The sequence below is a fragment of the Podarcis erhardii genome (genome assembly GCF_964252035.2).
Source record: "Podarcis erhardii genome assembly, chromosome: 4".
Classification (NCBI taxonomy): Eukaryota; Metazoa; Chordata; class Lepidosauria; order Squamata; family Lacertidae; genus Podarcis; species Podarcis erhardii.
Window position 1 is genome coordinate 41455026 of NC_138508.1, and position 21223 is coordinate 41476248.

Below are 21223 nucleotides of genomic sequence, written 5' to 3' on the forward strand. Positions count from 1 at the left end.
ATGGAGAGGTGTTGGAGAACAGAGCTGTGGGTGCCAAGCAGCCTACCATCCAGTGCACCTCCTAAAAAAGCCCTCTGTCCATATGTGCAGTGCATGGCATCATCCTCTTGGCAGCATCAAAGCAAAATTCAACTGTCAATCTAGTTTGCTTCTGTATGTGGAATAAGGGAGGGCATCCTCTTGCCCTTTGCCTCAGGCAACCACATGTCTTTAGCTCCCCCTTCAAATAAAATATATCAAGATGTGCAACCTAAAGTTTCATCCTTATGTCTTTAGAACTATAGGCACACAAAAGAGAATTTTGGCAAGAGATAACTTTGCACAAACTGAACACTATGCACAGAAACTGAACATCCACCATGGGGGGGGGGAGGCAGCACAGTGTTCCAATAGCTTAGTATTCCCATTGCAGTATCCCAAACTTGTCATTTTGATATTATAAGCAGGATTGTACTTCTAGTACCTTAAGCTTTTGTATTGTTGTTGTTGCCATCAGTTTAGAGTTGGGAATGCCACTTATAACTCATTATTATTTGGTAAAAAAATATGTTGTTTATCTAACAAGTAAATAATATGTAACATTACAACAGACCACTGTCAAAATGCCATATTGTCTTCCTCCCTCCCATCTGAATTCACAATTTATAATGCTAGCCAGGAAACCTACAATGGTCATACCAATTGCATTTTTTTCTGCATGTTATTTGCAGGTGGATCTCTTTCTTCAAACATAGAAGGTTTGGGGGCAGGGAAGGGAGGAGTTGCTTCAAAATTATGGAATTTGTGGCCCTGTCTCACACTATACGTCTACATTCTGGATTGTATGCAATGCTGCAGTTTCACTCATGCAACAGATTTTTGCTTTTCCCACAGAACCTCCTTCTCTTCTCTTTCCTGCAGCCACCCCATGAGGGATGTTAGCATCCAAAACACATATTAAAGGGTTAATTGAAGAGCTGTAGAACTCTAGAATGTCATACACTCTGTGGCAGTTATTTCAGTTGGTACAGTTATGGCAGTTAGTAGGACAGTTTTAACAGAGCAACAGGTATGTTGTGTTGTGCTGCTGCCTCAGTGTCAGTCAGTCTGTAAATGTTAGTCAGCCTTCGATACAAATCTATGTAAAATGTTTTAGCAACTTAAGAAACATCCACCTGCATTGTATATTTTAATCTGCAAGTACAAATACACTAAGTAAAAGTTATATGTTAATTAAACTTTAACAGAGAGTGTCTTGCATAGGTTTTTTTTGGGGGGGGGCTAATTAAAGGCTGATTCCACATACAGTCGTACCTCAGAAGTCGAACGGAATCCATTCCGGAAGTCCATTCAACTTCCAAAATGTTTGGAAACCAAGGTGCAACTTCTGATTGGCTGCAGGAAGCTTTGGAAGCCACAGAAGCCGTGTCGGATGTTTGGGTTCCAAAGAACGTTTGCAAACCAGAACACTCACTTCTGGGTTTGTGGCATTCAGGAGCCAAAAATGTTCAACTCGCAAGGCTTTCAGGGTCCAAGGTACAACTGTACTCTGCAAATGGGAACGAGGGTCTAATTCCCACACACCCATGCACCCTCAAAATCTGGTTCAGAAGGCTGGGGGACTCTCTGGAACATTGGGGGGGGGGTTGATGTGGGTGCTGGAAGAGGAGATGATTGGGAGGTTCTGTTGTGCAACCAGAGCAGCCCTTCCAAGGGGAGTTCTGCTGTGTAAGTGGAACAAAGCTCGTGCAGCAATGGATGCAACCCTCTATTTCTACAAATAGTCTGCAACATTTTGTTGGAGGTTCTATCTCCTCCCATCCTTACACAAGTGCTACTGTTCATGGTTTCTGCCAGCCAGCGAGCCATGCTGTCCCTCAGGATGCTACAAGCTGCAAGGAGCTCACAAACATTCTCATTTCCTTGTTTTCCATTTTTAAGCAGACTTGTTCTGTGTTTGTCCACAGGGCACAGCTAGAAACAAAGGGTGGAAATTGTAGGGTAGCCAACTTCAGATGAACACCAGGAGACTAGTGCAATACAATGAAACGAATGCTTTTCTAATATTGCAGAACATGATCAGATCCCCAAACACAAGAAACTCCTGCAGATCTCTTATAACTATGCAGTTGTTCCCCAAATGGGTGATAGATCATTCCAATGTGCTGTGAGAGAACTGTATGGATGCAGTTCTGAGGTGATGTGGTGAAATCCAAAGTCAGTTTTACCAGCTGAGTTCTCCCTCAAAAACATGTCTAAAGCCTATCTATAGAGAAATTAGTCAATAAGTTACAAGGACTACACATCAATTAGCTCAATCTTCACCAAGCACATCATTTCGTTACTAAAACATCAGTAAAGGGATCTGTACACAGAGACTTAACTAGTTTTGAGTACTTACTTTTAGAATACAAACACAGTACAAAAGGATTGGTTTCAAAGATTTAATCTTTATTGAATGATAAAACAACAAACTCCCTTCATTAAAGGGAGTATGGGGAAAGACATAGAACAAGTAGTTTCAGATAATGAGGCATGATCAAATATCTGGAATAGACAGCTAGTAAAATCCACTTCTGTGATGGCCAGGGAATGGTCTTTGAAATGGATTCATCACCCTTGAATTTAGCACACTGGCCCTAAAGGATACAATTCTTGGAAGGGATGTGAGACTCAAGGGTCTTATGTACACTCCTAGTTGTAGAAGGCTAGACTATTAATATAGTTCTGGCTTAGATATTTTATATGGTTTGGGGTAGTATTCCTAATGTATCAACTCCACTTCAGGAATAAAACTAGGATACTCAGAACTTCAAAACCGGGACAAGAAGAATTTTAGAACCATCTCTGAGAGCCAGTGTCTGTATCTGGATGGAGAGGTGTACTCAAAACTTCTGCAAATGCATGACCCCTCAGGCTTTGAGTGAGTACCTGATGTGTCCAAAGATATGCATGTTTGAGAAATTCAAGAGTTGTGATTCCTATGTACAATCTTCTCAGACTGATCTTCTCAGACTGATGTGCGGATCAGAACTTAACAATCCACCACATGTATTTTGCCACATGTTGTGGTACATTTCTCAACATTTTAAATGTATCAGCATATACATATAAACATGGGACACAGGTGGTGCTGTGGGTTAAACCACAGAGCCTAGGACTTGCCGATCAGAAGGTTGGCGGTTTGAATCCCCGTTCGACTGGCCACTGACCTGATCCAGCAGGCTCTTCTTATGTCCTCATATCCTTAATAACAATTCATTTCTCTGACAGCTGGTCCATATGAAGGGGAAGGCCATAGCTCAGTGAAAGAACATTTTTACATGTAGAAGGTCCCAGGTTCCATCCCTGAAGGAGCGTCTCCACCCCCATCGTTCTGCCTGGACACTGAGGTCAAGCGCCAAGGCCCTTCTGGCGGTTCCCTCACTGCAAGAAGTGAAGTTACAGGGAACCAGGCAGAGGGCCTTCTCAGTAGTGGCACCCGCCCTGTGGAATACCCTCCCACCAGATGTCAAAGGAAAAAACAACTACCAGTCTTTTAGAAGACATCTGAAGGCAGCCCTGTTTAGGGAAGCTTTTAATATCTGAAGAACTATTGTATTTTAATATTTTGTTGGAAGCCACCCAGAGTGGCTGGAGAAACCCAGCCTGATTGGTGGGGTATAAATATCATCATCATCATCATCATCATCCCTGCCACAAGGCCATTCATAGGGGATGGTGGGAATTCTAGTCCAGTAATGTGGAGGGCTAGAGGTTCCCCACCCTGGTATACAGCTTCAGAATGAAAGCACAGAAACAATGATTCAGTAATAACACAAAGTAAAAGAAAGTAACTGTTCTGTTAAACCAGTAATCAAGAATCTGTAAGGAATGGCTTTATCAAGCAAATTTATTGCAAGCAATTAAAAAAATGTGCAATCATACATGAAGCCTTTCTTTAAAATAACACTTTAACACTAATATTAATTGTACAGGTTTCCTATATAATTTTATTCTTGAAGGATGTGCAGGGGCAGACAGGAGCATCATTCACAGCCATGAACTTAAAGACATATTTTGTAGGTATCACTGCAGGAGTCTCACTGCCAACGTAAACATCAATGAATGGCAATTTTGTCACTGACCTCTTTGGGTAAAGGATCAGAATGCAGCTAATTAAAGCTGACAGCATCTATCAAGGCTTTTGAGCTACTGCAAGGCTCCTTGGGAAATACCTGATTACTTGTGTGAAAAGGGAATTGAAAGATATTTTTCATCTCCTAATATATCATGAGGATTTCTTTCATCATGGTATCATGATCTTCGGGCTCATCCACAAGGTGCTGTAATTTAAAGAATGCCCGATCCTTGACTCCCAGAGAAGAAAAAGAACAGCATTATCAGGACTGCTTAAGCAGGTCTGGCAAGGCAGTAAACAGACTGAAGGCATTGGTATTTGACCGATTCTCCTCTGCTGAGAGAGCACTCAAATATTCTTGCACCGTTCACTTGCAATCCAGACCCTGAAAAGGGAGAGAGACCCTTCAGCTGATACTACAAGTGGTGCTCAGGGGAGACTTCAACTGTAGCTGCTTCAATAAATGGCATATGCTGTACAAATGATCACTCTCTTCTCTTTCTCTTCCTGCCAGTCCTTCATGGTTACTTTCAGTGTCCCTTAGTCAGCTGCAAGAAGAAGTTGAGGGCCCAGGAGCTGACACCGCAGAGCCTGAGGGAACTTCATTGCTATACAGCAAGGAAACAGAAAGAGAGAAAGAGAGAAAGAGAGAAAGAGAGAGAGATTTGAAGAATATATATAGCTGCCAGGTATGTGCCCCCATGCCTGTGGTTCAACTAGTGCAGAAAAAATGGGATATAGGCATAATTGGCTCTCCTACATCCTTTGGAATGGCTGTTGCTACCTGGTAACATCTTCCACCCTTCCAGCAAGGCAAACACCATCAACCCCATGTGTACTATACAAACTTCTTATTTTTTATGCTTTCATGCTGAAATGGAAAAATGACAAGAGGAAAAAATATATAAAACCTGTTGTCATTTCATAAACAATTAAGATTTGAAGATATAAAATATAATGAGAATAACAAAGCTGCAATCCAGAGTGCCGTTATATGTCTTACCATGTTCAAGATTATAGCCTAGAGATGAGATTTATTTTGCTGATGGCATGCATTAAACTACATTAGTGTAGCAGTGCCCTATTAACATATATTACAGTATCTATTTTCTAAAGACACAACTCTTCTTCTACTTTGATTTTATTTATCAGGATTTTAGCATAACCATTCCTGGAAATTAAGAAACAACATTTCGTACAGCTACACACTTCTCTGGGAGTAATGGGTCCTTTTCAGTGTTGCTAGAGCTAATCAGTGAATTGGTGTTTTTCACTTGCACTTTAGCAAGACTCAGGAGGACACTTCCAGACTGTGACCATTTTGTGACAGGTTTAAAAATTCGAGCCATGTGATTGAGGTGGATTTGGTGCTCTTGTGAAACAAATCCATGTCCCGTCCCCCGTCCCCCCGAAAAAATAATTTTTGTGGCAAAGAAAGCGATAGGGAAATGCAGTAGAAAATGTGAAATGATCATTGTTTCATGTGATGCCATACCACTTTCCCACAAACAAATTAGAATGAATACTCAGTGAGAGACCAACATTTTATAACCTCCCCACAAACTTTGTGTAAACAAATCAAGATGAATGCTGAAAAAACAAGTAATTTGGAAACAACTTGAAACTAAGGAGAGGATTCAATAGCATTTGCACCTCTACAATTCCATTAAAACTTGTGGGACTGTGCCATCACAATGATCAGTGCTGAATAAGGGAACAACCAATTCCTTTCACATAAAAAGTAAAACTATCAGATTATGCAATGGAAACTCTCCCGGGTCTTTGATGATTTTACTGTGAGTTTGAAGTCTTGGGGCCCCAAAGCATGTAGGCAAACTCTTCTAAAATTAGATAATTGTTCATTGATATGCCAGTCATTTTGCTGCCTGTTCAATATAAGCTTCCTATGAATATACGTTACAGACATATTTTTTTTTTAAATATAGGCTTGTTACCTAAAAATGAACATTATTGTCAGAATTCTCATGTTGTTGATTTCTTGCAGCACCTCAAGACACTATAAGAAGTCCATAACACAGCAATCAATTTCCCTTTTAACAAAGGTATCAAGATCAATATCCATTACTTGATGCTTCAGCTGTAGTTGCAGTCTCTCCCAACAGTGCCTTCATAGTTCCCAAAAACACTTATCACTGTCCTCAATCCTATTGGCATATTTTTTAATTTGATACTTTTGATATTTTACAAGCCAGTGCAATTACAATATCAGATAGCCTTTGCCATAATAGCAAATTATATTTTACAATCCTAAGGAAGCTGCTGATGAAATGTACCTGTGCCCCTTGAACCTGAAATCATGGGGAAAGCAAAAGTTCACCTTCCATTCAGATTGTAAATTTCTGTCAGTGAAAAGCTTTATGCCCTATAAAGTTGAGCTCCCTCCACATACAAAATGTCTCGCTCCCACATACAAAAAAATGCTCTCCTACTTAGAATCAGTAAATTTGGAGGTCAGCATTTCAGTATTGTTTGGGGGGGGGGATGTTGAAGCAATTTGTAAGTTTTGTGGGTTTCTTTTTCTTCGATTTTAAAATATATGTTGTCTACTCACTACCAAAATGATGAAGGCTGGCTCTACTATTAGGCAGAGTGAAGTGATAGCCTCAGGCAGCAGCTGCAGGGGAACAGCAGAGCCCCTTTAACACTTCCTCCTGAGCCTTTGCCTGTACAATTTCCTTGGAGGACACAGCTGTGTGTTGTCAGACTCGGGTGTTGTGGAGGACACCATCCTATCGCCAGTATACAACTGCCAGTCCAGTCAACTTCCACACATGGAATGGAGGGGGTGCCATCTTGTCCTCCACCTCAGGCCTCACAGAGCTACAATTCAGAGTGGTCTAACAGTCCATCCCTCTTCCCAGGGAACTCTGGGAACTGTACCTCTGTGGAAGGAACAGGGGCCTCCTAGCAACACTCAGCACCCTTAACAAACTACACTTACTAGAATTCTTTGGGGGAAGCCATGGCGGTTTAAAATGGGCCTTACTAAATAAACATGCAAGAAGGGAGAGGAGGGATGCACGTGGTAGGGGTGTGTGTGTGTGTGTGTGTGTGCGCGCACACACACATCCCACCACACCCTTCTACTAGTTGGAGAGTGTTTAATTGCAGTAGGAGGTCTTCTCTGCTTCTGTAGGCACATTGCACACTTGTTCCCACTCATGTATTCTACTAGTACAGATGGTACCTCAGTTTACAAACTCAATCCATTCCTGAAGTCCGTTCTTAAACCAAATCCATTCTTAAACCAAGGAGCGCTTTCCCTAATGATGCCTCCCACTGCCAGTGCCCTTCCACCTTTCAGCTTCCATTTGAGACCAAGGTGAAGTTCACAAACTGGAACACTACTTCGGGTTTTGCAGAGTTCGTAAATCAAATAGTTCATAAACAAGACTGTTCATAAACCGAGGTACCACTATATTGCAATAGGGCGATTGTCAAAACAGATTTAATATGCATAGCTGTCAACTTTGAGATTTGAAAATAAGGGATCAGCAGCCTTGAAAATAAGGGATCAGCAGCCAACTGTCCAACCATCTCATCCTCATGGTTCTATGTTACTAGTGAGCAAAGTTACCCAGTCAGGATTTGAATCTTGGTCCTAACTTTTGGGGTTAAGTTTCTATTTAGCTGTCCATTAATACTGACAAACCGTATCTCCCATTCATCTCTCAGATCCCCTTGTAAATCTAAAGTACTGGCCTCACCACATCCTGCAGTAAAAAAATTCCCCAAGTTAATTACACATTGTGTGAAGGTAAGTGTGTGAAGCTACAGCATTCCTACTATCGGCTTAAGTGACACATTCACTTTCACACACACACACACACAGAGAGAGAGAGAGAGAGAGAGAGAGAGAGAGAGAGAGAGAGTAGAGCCCCTCCGAGCCAAAGGCCCAAAGGCAGAAAGCCCAGCCAGCAGTCAAACGAAGCCTCAAGCAGTGGTTCCCACAGCGCAGCAACCCGGCAAAGGGATACAGCAGCAAGGAAAACTACACCGTCACCTCTCCACTGGGAAGTGCTGAAGCAAAGGTGAGTCCCCAGGCAACGTGGCCGATTTGATCGGCACAAGGCATGTAAGCTCCACCCCCCAGTCGTTCTCAGACTCCTTATTGGTGAGCAATGCAGCCGAGCAACACAGTTGAAGAGCCTCCCTGGCTGGCAGGGAGAGAGAGGAGCTGCTTCCTTTGAAATCCGGGAAATTTACAGGATAGCAGCAATCCAGGATAGCAGCGGGAAATGGCGCTGGAATAAGGGAGTTTCCTGCCAAATAAAGGAAGGTTGACAGCTATGTTGATATGCTTTATCAATTAATTTACATGAAAGCATTCTCTTGAGTGATTCGTATAGTAAAACATACTATTTATAAATTTATATAATATCTAAACAGGCAAAAAATATGTGTTGTTATCTGAGACATGAATATTCCAAATGGACTTTCCTGCCAGTTAAAATGGTGTTAGGAAGGCATGCCCTGCATTGTCCCCTGTAAGCTTCTCCTTTACAATCTTCCAGTGGCTGGGTGTATGGCAGCAGCTTGATACGTACACAATACAGACATAACACCTGGGCACAAAATCTATTTATTCCCTGGTGCTCTCTGGGGATGATACACTGAATGAAGAAAAATAACACAGCAGAAGCTTCAATGTGTTTAAGCCTCTGGCTGACACAATGTAATAGAGGAACGAAGGCTTGAGTTGAGGACACTTCATTGATCAAGGACTAACTCTGGCAGCCCACTGTAGGCAGTCACCCAGAAAAAATTCCTAAAGCACAAGAAAGATGATGACATTAAACAGGTTGTACTTGTTAACATGCAAAAGAAACTGAAACTCAGAGGCGGACAAGACAATCAGGACATTAAAATGGAGTAGAATATATGGGGAAAAGTTAGAGCTAGGAGGCTAAGGAAAACTGAACTGTTTCCAGTAAGAAGGGCTTTTAAAACATCTTATCGTTTTTCATTGTTTCCCAGTGCCATCCCTCTGGAAGGTTGTGGATTGATTCCTGTAAACAAAGCCAGTCTATATTTGTAATACAAGCAGCATAGTTCCTTCCCTGATCAACTCTTTCTCATTAAACTCAGAAGAGTTAACATCAAACTGAACATGTCAATCATATAGTTTATATTAAAATTTTGCTTTGAACATCTAAACCTGACCTGACAATATCTGAGCTGAAATATGTTACTTCCAGCATTTTAAAAGTTAGTGTACAGGTAAAGGTATCATCTCATTAGCTTTCATCTTATTATTCATTTATTTAGAGGATTTGCACTCACACTTGAGCGTAAAAATTCCCAGAGCATCTTACATAAAATCAATTAAAACAAGACTTTCTCTGCTTGCAGCTACATAATCTTCATTATTACACTTTTTATTCTGCTGTTTTTCTAAGGAGCTCGAACTGGTGTTCACAACTGTTTGGCACTGATGGCGTACTTTCAAAGGGGATATCATGCACCCATCAGCTGATTAGTGCCAAGAAGAGACAGTGTGAAATTGTTAACTGATGTCATAATGACATTATGTGAATGACAGCTAAGTGGTCCTGCCCATGTGACAGTGTTGACCCAATGGTGGTAGGGAAGCTAAGGGTTTGGTCTCACTCTTGTTGTTAAACATCCTTTCCATTCGGTGATGTCTGGGGCTACTGGGCCTAGCCTGCTCCTAGGCAGCTACTGTGTTAGTACTAAATTTGGCTCCATAACAGCTGGCTCTGCAGGGGGCTACCCCAGGAGGCCAGGGAGCATGCCAACCCATGGAGCCAGCACACATGGAAGGGTTGTCTCTTGCTTGCTAGCCTGACAGGAAGAGTAGTGCCCAACTATTAACCTTCCCCATAAGGTCCCAAGGTAGGTTACAACAATATATTCAGGTCCAAACCGGAAGGGGGTGTGTGTGAAATGGTGGACATTAAACAAAAGTGATGGGTTCCACAAAACAAAATACCTGAATGGTCAAAGCCCAGGGTAAATTATTACCCTGTTTGTTTATTACATCTCTATTCTGCTCTTAAACTGAAAATCACAGAGTGGTTCACAATATAAAAATACAAAATGAAAATTCAGAATACATAATAAAGCAACACAAACCAATAACCCCCTCCCACAGAAACATTTAAAAGGCCATAGAACAGGCATAGGCAAACTCCCGCCCTCCAGATGTTTTAAGACTACCATTCCCATCATCCCTGACCACTGGTCCTGTTAGCTAGGGATGATGGGAATAGTAGTTCCAAAACATCTGGAGGGCCTGAGTTTGCCCATGCTTGCCATAGAATGTTAATCAACCCAATGCCTGGTTGAAGAGAAACATTTTCACCTGGTGCCTAAAGATATGTAATGAAAATGCCAGACAAGCTGCCTCTGGGAGAACATTCCACAAGTGGGGAGCCAACACAGAAAAGGCCATTTCTTTTGCTGCCACCCTCTGGAACTCTTATGGAGAAGGCACCCAAAGAAAGGCCTCAGATGATTATTGCAGGGTTTGGGTTGGTTGATAACCATCAGAGAGAGAATGGGCTCGTAAAGGATGAGACTGGACCAGAAAAGGGAAGAAAAGGATGGAAACTAGGGAGCTATCTTCCCTCCCCCACAAAGAGAAAGAGGTAATGGAGTTGGGACAATGGAGATCTCTACCTCTCCTCTCAGAATTGGTCCCCTCCAACCAAGATCAAAGCCCCCTCAAAATCTCACTGAAAGGGGTTTTGCTCCTATATCTGAGACACTAGCAGTGCTGCTTCTCGTACACTTCTTTCATTTTTAGAAGTCCACATGTTTAGAACCCACAGATTTAAATATAAAAACTCTTATTCTCAATTTACCACATACTAAGCTGCTTTATGAAAGGGTGAACTCTGTCCATGACTATACAACCCAATATTTTAATCATACTGAAAAAACTTAAAATATTCTATTGCTGAGAAGAGGGTGATTTTTAAAATAATTTTATTTATTGGGAAGTTAAAATATTCTAAATAGAGCTATTAGCGGGTACATAGTAAATGCCCCATCTGACAATGCAGAATTATTGTTAGGTAGGTTATTCATTTCTTCACAGGATGGCAGAAATGATGAACACGTTTATTCTCTTCCTTTATATAAAAAAACTAACAAAAATGATGCTCTCAGCTCACTAAAACATTCATAGCAATGAACAAATGAATCGATAGCAAATATTAAAAGTTTTATCCCTATGAATTTGTTATAGCAATTTATTGAATGTTTGACAGCTCCATAGTTGAAGTCACACATATTTTATTTAAATAATAAATAATGGCTGTCAGTGCATCTTGTGTAAGGAAAGAGAGAGTAGCTTGAGAAATGTTATACCTTTCCTTTTCCTTCACCTCTACTTGAAAATCTAACCCACCAAACCAATAACACAAAGGGAGCACTGAAAATTAACCTTTGTTTCCAATACATTAATTGCTGCATTAAGGCAACTCTCCAATCCTAAACACATTTACTTGTAAGTGAGGTCCATTGATTTCAGCAAAATTTACTTCTGAGTATAAGTAATTTAAGTATTCTAACTTGACTAGCATATGAATAAATCAGGAAACCTGCTGAGCAAATTTCTGAGCAAAAGTGCTAAAGGCAACACAAGTGGGAGGAACAATAGATGAAAGTGTTCTTGACAGAATGAGTATTATACAGAACAGAAAAAGGGAAGTGAATTAAATTGTGCTGGACACATTCCAACCAACCAAGGTTAAGCAATGCTAACAATGGGTTAAGTCCCATTGATTTTAGTGGAAGAGAGTTAAGTGTGTGCCACACGCAAAAGCTCCATAAGCCTCATTGCCCCCCACATGCCAAGAATGAAGACTTGAGATAGGAACTGGGTGTAGAATAGAGGGGTAATCAGTAGCAGGGCACATGTTTTGCTTGCCAAATACCCCAGGTTCAGTCTCTCTAGTTGAAAGGATCACAAAGCAGACACACGGGTCTGTACTGTACTGCCACAAAGGTCAGAGCCACAGCATAGATGTAAAGCATGACTCTTCCCCACAAAGAATCAAGGGAACTGCAGTTTAAGGGAGCTGGGAGTTGTAGCTCTGTGAGGGGTAAAGTAGAGTTTTCTTTGGGGGAAATTGTGCTTGAAATGTGCACTGAATGTGCTTTAAATGTATGGTGTGGATCTGCTTGCACAGTGGACAGTATTGAGCTAGATGCTCTTATAGTCTAACTTGATACAAGGCAATCGTCCAAACATCTCTTGAGTTTACCACAAATAACCAGGACATCATTGGGCCAAAGTTTTCCTTTTCTTTTTGAGCAGGAGACCTGTGAAAGAGCTCGCATTCATCACTGTTATCTGGAAAAGGCTGCTGTCAGAAATGCTGGAGAACTTCTGCTTTGACAGCACTGAGCTAGGTGAATCAATGGCATGAGTTGGTAGGAGAATTATTAATTTACATATCTAATCTACAATGATTCTTAGATGAAGCCAAGCTGCCCAACACACTGCTGATATGCTTGTTACCAATTTATTTATTGTTTTTACTGGGTGTGTTGGACCAGAAGCAGATCCTGGAAGACATCCTGACTTTTATTTCCAGTCATGAACCTTTAAAGATCAGACATTGGTGAACATTCTTCCTGTGCCGTACTTGATAGGGTCATACAAATGTGCCATTTATTTTCTCTCATTGGTTTTCTATGAATAGCTACTTAACATGTAATGAAAAAAAGGTGGAAACTTGAATTTGTCATACTACAAATAAGAAATAGCTGAAGAAAAGCTGATCTGTCATTTGCTTATTGCATGTACTTAATTACTTTCGTGTGAGGTTGGGAGTTGTATACAAGGAACCTGCTGAGTACACACTCTTAAATATCATATTTTGAAGTCCTGCATTGAGTATTTTAAAAACTCTAGTCACTTATTGAAATGTAGGCTAATTTTATGCATGCATTTGGGGAATGATAAATGATAATGACTTTTGTCCCCCTGCTTCTCATCACTGACATCTGCATCTGGGAAATACCATGCAACAAATGAAAAGCAGAATATATCCAGTCAAAACTATGAGAAACTGTAGCTTTTCACCCAGATAGACTGACATACTTTCATCACTGTACATAGAGTGTTCTACTGTATATATTAACTTTAATGAGTTTGAAGCAGATTTTTCAAACACTGCACATTTGCATTTTATTAAACAATCCTAAATGAAAATGAAATAGTCTAAACACAATATGGAAATAGAGCTTCATTGTGTAATGTGTACTTATAAAGTGCATGTAAAAACACCCACATTATTAATAGTAAGATTATGAAAGATAGCCTTCTCCTCTCTATAAATATTTGAAAACATAGGAATCGCTAACCACATGGATGTCCTAGCATTAATCTCAGGTGCAGTCAGATATAACTACATTGTCTCAGCAGTGGTAAGGGGAATGTTACTCTCATTGTGCCAGCAAAATGATTGCCTATCTAGGGGTGTGTGAAAGAACCATAAGAGTCTTGAATGATGACCCACCCAAGGTGAAGGGCTTTGGGGGGATTTGAGGCTTCTACGAGGAAAGTAGTGCTCTCTACAATGTAAGCATGAGTTGATGCAGAGGTCCTATAATCAATCTTTATTTCAGCAAAATTCATTCCCACAGAAGGTGTAGCCTTGCCTGCAGATTTCATCTAATTGTGCCCTTTTAAAAAAGTTATAAACATTGCCTTTTTATAAACAAACAAACTTTTTAAGGATGTCCAGCACAGAAGACCCTACTCTGAAGGGACTAGTACACCAGCATGCACTTCTGTCAAAAGAGGCAGCAGGGTGGGGGAGTTATAGCTATTTATAAGTTTTCCAGTAGTGAATGTGGAGTGGATAAACAAAGCTGATGTGACGGACAGGTAACCCATGGAACGGCTGAGGCTGTCTGATTGACAAGTGGCAAATCTTGTGCCTGTGGTACACCCCTTGTCTATGTATCATCTCAGTGGCCTGGTGCAGCTGTAATATTCCCAGTCCCTCCACAAATTACTAGGTTGGCAGCATGCTACAAGCTTCTGTGTTGTTTCTCCCTCCCTGCTCCCTCCCTCATATAAATTCATTTTTCAGCTTAAGAGCTCAATTCCCTTTTGGGGCAAACTTTAGAGTTCCATATAGCCGTGTTGGATGTGGTCAGAGGAAATGTTACCTTTGTACAGTAGACTCTCTATCCTCCACTCAGGCAAGCAAAAACCATTATCAGAGTTCATGGACACATTCCAGCCAGGCAAAACACTGGAAGAGGTGTGGAGCAAGGCCACTGGCGAGAGAAGCTGTAGCTGGTAGTTGTGGCCTTCTGAAAGTCCTAAGAGTCCACCCCTGATTTATGGTGCAGTGATACTTTTGTATCATTCACTCCTAACCATGGAGTGACAACTTTAAAAAAAAAGGAGAGGTAGACTTGAATAGTCTATTATCAAACTCTAGAAATCAGGAGTGTTCTGTCTGCACTAAATACTCCTGAGTGATCAGGAGTGTTCTGTCTGCACTAAATAACTGTATGAATGCCTGTGCTTTCAACTAGATAGACTCAGGTTCTGATATCTCATACTAGCTCCTTCAAATCCTGACAAAATGCATTTTGTTAAAGCAGAAAAAGCTAAGCAACAAACACGTTGGTTTTTGACGAGCTGCTAGATTAGCCTGTCTGTTAGGATTAGTATATTTCTAGCTGAGTGTCATCTTTCTTCAACACTGAAAAAAAAGCATTACATTAAATTTAAAAAAACAGAAAAAGAACGGTTTGAAGATTGAAAACATAATGGACATTCTTTATAGTTCTCAGAATGTTCTTATTCACTATTTTTTATTTTTCAGAGTATTCTTATTCTTTATTTTAAAGACAGTCTTGTCATTAAAACAGTACTAACCATCAAGCAATATTTTCAGAAGCAGTTGGGGTGGGGGAATTTCCTAGGCCTTGTTGCTGGGGAAAATGATAACCTAGTTCTCCCCCTTTCTTGTCCAGTGCCTTGGGACAAGCACAATAGATTCTGAACAATGTTAGTGGAACGATGTGGCTCCCCACTAGAGCTTGTTTTATTACTGTATGAAGTGTGATTGTAGTCTTCAGTAAAACCTCAAGGAAGTGGTTCTGTACAATAATCCTATTCACAGACTCTCCATTCTTCTCTTTCATTTGCATCTGAATGTTCTGATCTTTATACTTTGCCATGCATCAGTATTCAGTGGATTAGATCATTTTGCCTATAGAAGAGTAACCTCAGTACAAGGTGAGGGAAAAAAATATTATTTTTAAAAAAGAAAGCCAACCACCTTGTTTCAAATTTAAAGGAATTGCATTTTTTTGCTCACAATCTCTTCTCTAGTCTTTGGAGCCACATCTTCAGTTATTTGTTCATTATATGTGGGATTCCAATTCATAGATTTTAGGATACATGACTGATTTCCTCAACCCTTTGGTTTTGTTTTGTTACACTCAACTGACAATGTGGGGAATCTCATGGGACAGGCAGGAGCCTCCCAATTGGGCCACCATCTGCACTCTGAAGTTGACTCCAAAGCCTACAAAGCCCACACAGGTCTGTTGCTGCTATACTGACTTCATGCATTTGGAGTAAGGAGATTCAGAATAATGAAATATTGTTCTTAATCCCAAGATGTATTAAGTCTCAGACTAAACAAGTCCACTTTCAACATGCTGATAGAATTGACTAGCTAAAGGCAAATATGTATACAGTGGTACCTCTGGTTACATACGCTTCAGGTTACATACACTTCAGGTTACAGACTCCGCTAACCCAGAAATAGTACCTCGGGTTAAGAACTTTGCTTCAGGATGAGAATAGAAATTGTGCTCCAGCGGCGCGGCAGCAGCGGGAGGCCCCATTAGCTAAAGTGGTGCTTCAGGTTAAGAACAGTTTCAGGTTAAGAACGGACCTCCAGAACGAATTAAGTACTTAACCTGACGTACCACTGTACACCATGGACATCAACAGAGCTTCATTCACTTAATTGCACCTTCTATATTTTTATTCCATTAAAGTTGCTTAAATTTGTTATTTTATTTACAGTGTTCAGCACAATTCAACATTTGTACCATCAATTATATACTAAAAAAAAGGACTTACATCTCTTCTTAAATAGCTTGAATTGTCAAGCTCCTTCTCTTTGCCTGCTTTCAAAATTCCCCAGGTGATGTATGACTTGATAAGAGCAATGTACAAGAGCTTGTAGGATGCAAGCAATCCAGCTTCATATTTAGCTTCTATATTAAATAATGGAGCACTGATTGGTCCCTGGAGTAATTTACACCCATGGATTAAGTGTCAAGATTGAAAAATTGGACTTTAAATCATCTCACAGCTATAGTGAGAAGGTTTAAGCTATAGCTCAGTTACTGCTCTCTTGAACACTATATTTAGTCACTCTGCATGGATTCAATAAACTCAGCCTGGGAATTGATGTGTAAATGATCTTTTTTTTCTCTCATGGGAGTCATACCAAAATGTAGCAACTTTAATATAAAAGAGTCCTGGAACTCTATTTCTTAAGGGAGATATTTGAGCGCCTCCTAGCCTTAAAGGTGTACTATTAAATAGAACATTACATTGGCTTTTCTGATTGAAGCTGGTATAATATAAATATTATTTGTGGCAAATTCCTTTACTGCGCAAAGGAATAAATTGTTTTAAAGAGTCTTTGTACCATCTGGGTGAAGTTACTCCTAGTCTATAACTAACCCCACCATCTTATACGGAAGAATCATTCATTTGCTGAATGCCAAGGCAATCATATTCTTACTGCTCAAGACAGATTCATAGTCACTCATAAAACAGAAATGCATTAGCAGTAGGAGACTGACTAGGGAAGCAGTTGAACCTCTGGACAACAAGATAGTCAAGGGTGTACTGAAGAAAGGAAGGGATATTGCAGATAAGATGAATGAATTCTTTCATCTGTCTTCACAGCAGAAGACATAGGACAGATCCCTGAGCCTGAACTAACTTTTTCAGGAAGAGAGTCCGAGGTAAATAATGGTAAAATGAGATTAAGTTCCAGGCCTTACTGTCAAATTAAAAACTGACAAATCATCAGTTACAGATGGCATCTGCCTGCAATACTCCTCCATACAAAAAAGTCATGCATCTAGAAACTATATGTCAGAGAGAAGAGACCTACCCTAGCCTTCTCCTTGAAGCACTCATTTTCAAAGTGTAATGGAATTTTGGGAGGGATTATTATTTTGAGGCCTCACCTTCAGTGAGCACCCTATCTCATGTGAGCCACTACATGCAATCTGAAATACAAAAAACTAGACAGATGTTTGCAATCGTAGTGAGCACAAGGCCACTATTACTGAAGATAAAAAAACACGTTCAAGTAAATTTCAAGCAATAAGTGTATCTCTAAGCAACAAGTGGTAATATCCATTCTGAAGCTTTCAAAATGCTCTACAAGGCCAGCTTTACAAGAAAGCATTTTAAAATATATTTCTCTTATTTAGAAAATAAATATTTCCTGGTTAGGTTTTAAATCAAGGTCTTTGCAGAATGGGGTGGGTACATTTCCAGGTCAGAGAAGAATGAATTTATAAATAACCTTGGTGCAAATACGTTGTTGTTCAGTTCAACACAGAACATACAATTTTGTTAAAATATAATACTAGAATCACATTAAAATATACACATATCCCTTTAAAAGGTTTGAGGTATAGCTATGAATATTATATTGTTGCATGCCACCCCAATCTCTGAGCGGTGCGAGATTCTAACAGTTCCAGGCCCTTACCTGGGGTCTATATTTCCTTTTGGAAATAAGGCAGAGCAGAGACTGTGGTGTCTTTATGATATTTGGTTTATTTACACACACACACACACACACACACACACACACACATATATGCCCCGCCACTTCCACCACAGCTAAAACACCCGACTCTCGCCAAAACTTGGTGATAGGGTGGCATTCCGCAAAGCCTTGGGACTCACCTTCTTTGCCCCAGGGGTGACATTAAGGGCAAAATAAACCCATTTTAGGGTGATGGTCATGTTTCTTTAATTGATCAGTTTGTTTGAACTTTTTCCTCAACAAACACTTTTTAAAAATGCTGGGGAGGGGTGTCTTTTCAACCAATTCCGCTGTATTCTCCTTATAGCTAATTCTATATTCATTCCCAATAATATATGAGATGCAAAAAAATAATAATGCAACCATCCAATTTGTTTAGGGCTTGTTACTTCTGTAGATAGTTGGATATAATTCAGTATGTTCACTGAATTTAGTTCCCTTACATTCTCACAGCTACATATTTTAATTCAGCATCATCTTTCCAGACTGCATTATCTCCTTTGGAAACCATTTCACACAGGTAGTTATTGTTTTGTGAATGGAAACATAATATATTCAAATTGCAAATGGTAAGAACAATCACACTAAGAGCTCTCATATTAAATAGAACAGAAGTGTTCTTTTCTCTCCAGAACTTGCTAACAATTTTTCCCTCATGTATCCAATTCCACCATCTTCATCATCTTCTATTACTCTTTCCATATTTTATTCCATTTTTTTAAAAAAATGCTTCTGTGTGGGCTTTTTGTTTCTTATGGCTCTAATCCCAGCTGAGGGAGAACAGTAATTTCAGTATAATAATGACAGAATATTCATAGTTTCAGAAATCAGAAGGCATTCAAGAGAAGGATTTGTCTTAATTTAGCCACTGTTGAAATGATACATGAAGGAATTCAAAGAGTGAATATTTTTTCCCAAAAGTAGCATTCAGCCACTTTGAAGGCTGAAAATTGATCCTCATGTCCTCCCTCACACAGTTTTATCAGCAACCCTGTAGTGGAAATCCACTTGGATTTGATACCTTCCATTTAAACTGATTCTAAACCTCACTGTTTGGCAGTAAGCAATTAGTTGTTCAAACAGGATGCTGAAAGGCCTTTGGTCCTATACACCAGGACCTCAGTGTTGGCTTCAGCCAGAATAAGTTTATATGCTACTTGACATTTGGCTGGCAACCCTCTCACCATTCATTCATTCATTCATTCATTTATAGTTGATTAGTTAGTTAGTTAGTTAGTTAGTTAGTTAGTTAGTTAGTTAGTTAGTTAGTTGATTACTCAGAGTGGTTTACAATTTTCAAATACTAAAGCAAATACTACAAAATACAGAACAAGGAGGAGTATATTTGCAGGTTCATGAAGTAATATGGTATAGTTAAGTTGTACAATATTTTTGTTTTGTATTGTGTCAAACCTCTGGTGCTCTTTTTGGAAAAAGGATGGAATAAGTGGAAATGGAAGAGTTAATTTTTTTAATCCAGGATAGAAAACCACAGGAAATACAACAGTAACTGGGAACGGAAGATACGGAAATTGATACAAATTCATTAATACATAAGAAAGGAATTATGGAATATTACTTTAATATAAAATTACAGTGAAGAGACACCCAAAGAGGGAAAATTTTATTATTATTTATTATGGAGGAATGATTGTTGAAGTTATTAGAGACAAGGTTGATATGCTTGATAAGAGAAAAGCTACTGATGACATTTATTAATAACAATAATTACAGAACCCCTTTTGGACTTTTTGTGTAAAAGGGAAAATGAATTAATCTGAGACTTTTGAGGCAGAAGACTGGGGAAATGTTGCCTAACAGAAAGTAAAGTAAACCAGTTGGATATCATCCTAAAGTGATATTTCATTGACTTCTTTGTCTATGGAATGAACAAATAGAAAATCAGAAGTCCTTTTATTTTTTTCTCTTTTCTTCTATTTTTTTGTTTTCATTTGCTGTTTCCTCTTTCTTTTAATGTTTTTTGTTTTTATTTAGATTAGTTTCTTTTATCTTACTGCATTATGAAAAAGCTTTAATAAAATCTTATTTAAAAAAACGATTGTCATGCAAATGATCCCTATTCAAGCTATATTTCCAGAGAATTATTCTAAACAACCTTTATCTCAATACACCTAAGATCCATCAAGTGATTCATGTATGTATTAGACATTGCAAATGTGAACTTGGAATATTGGAATATACATCCCCATCTACATTCTAGTGCAACTAGTCATGCCTTTTTCAAGTGTGCCTAGAGCAAATCGACATATATCTATGACAAAAAATGAAATGCATATAACATCCCAGGATACCTATTAATATTCATCTCAATAACTTAATAATCCAAAATCAAATAAACTCACACACAAATATGCAAGTACTAAATAATTTGATATTCACAGTAGACCAAAGACAAGCTCTTGAAAGCAAAATCTTGCTTAATCTAAAGCACAAATATAAATATGAGACTAAATTTGAAAGATGCTCCAGCTTCATAAATGCCTCCCTGTATCAGCATGAAAGATTAAACTGATCTCACTGAAATTGGCACCACATTATTTTGTTGTGCCCTTTATTTTTGTGCTTTAGGGATTTATTAATACAGAACTCCACACTGTGCCTGCAGGTGAGTTTTTTTATTCATGACTGTCAATTTCATAAAAAGCAGACAAGGAGGAAATTAGACTTTTGAGTTCTGAACAGTGACAGCTATTGGCTGTGTCCCTTTAAGATAGAAAAGCAGCTGCGCATAGCAGTCATCTCTGAGCCAAGTTACAGCTAGTTCACACACACACATTTTTCCATTTGTGCTGCAAGATTCAGACAGTTGTATTGCCACAGAGATCTGTGCAGAACCTGTTCCTGTGAGTGTTGTTTATTGTGTACTATCATTAGATACCAGTTACAGATAGGTAGCCGTGTGGGTCTGCCATAGTCAAAACAAAACAAAATTCCTTCCAGTAGCACCTTAAAGACCAACTAAGTCAGTTCTTGGTATGAGCTTTCATGTGCATGCACACTTCTTCAGATACACTGAAACAGAAGTTTCCAGACCCTTCTATATAGTGAGAAGGTGGGGAGGGGTATTACGACTCTTAACGACTGCAATAGGTCTTACAGGAGGAAGCATGGCCATCAAATGCCAACAGTGTCCTTCAGCTCTCTATATTGGACAAACAGGCCAGACCTTACGCCAAAGAATAAATGGACATAAATCGGGCATCAGGAATCACAAGACAGAGAAACCAGTAGGAGAACACTTCAATCTCCCAGGACATTCTATACAAGA

General features: G+C 39.5%; 1 long non-coding RNA gene across 6 annotated transcripts; it reads left to right on the forward strand.

Annotated features, from left to right (window-relative positions):
• The first annotated feature begins 1021 nt into the window (after positions 1–1021).
• LOC309340790 lies at positions 1022–9700 on the forward strand. Of its 6 annotated transcripts, none has more exons than XR_014156085.1 (5): positions 1022–1048; positions 2767–2902; positions 4614–4788; positions 6105–6162; positions 9520–9700. It is a non-coding gene; the product is annotated as an uncharacterized lncRNA (long non-coding RNA). The 6 variants fall into 6 exon arrangements; XR_014156086.1 differs by lacking the exon at positions 1022–1048 and adding an exon at positions 1463–1515; XR_014156087.1 differs by lacking the exon at positions 1022–1048 and adding an exon at positions 5252–5422 and having other exon boundaries at positions 1714–2902.
• The last annotated feature ends 11523 nt before the right edge of the window (positions 9701–21223 follow it).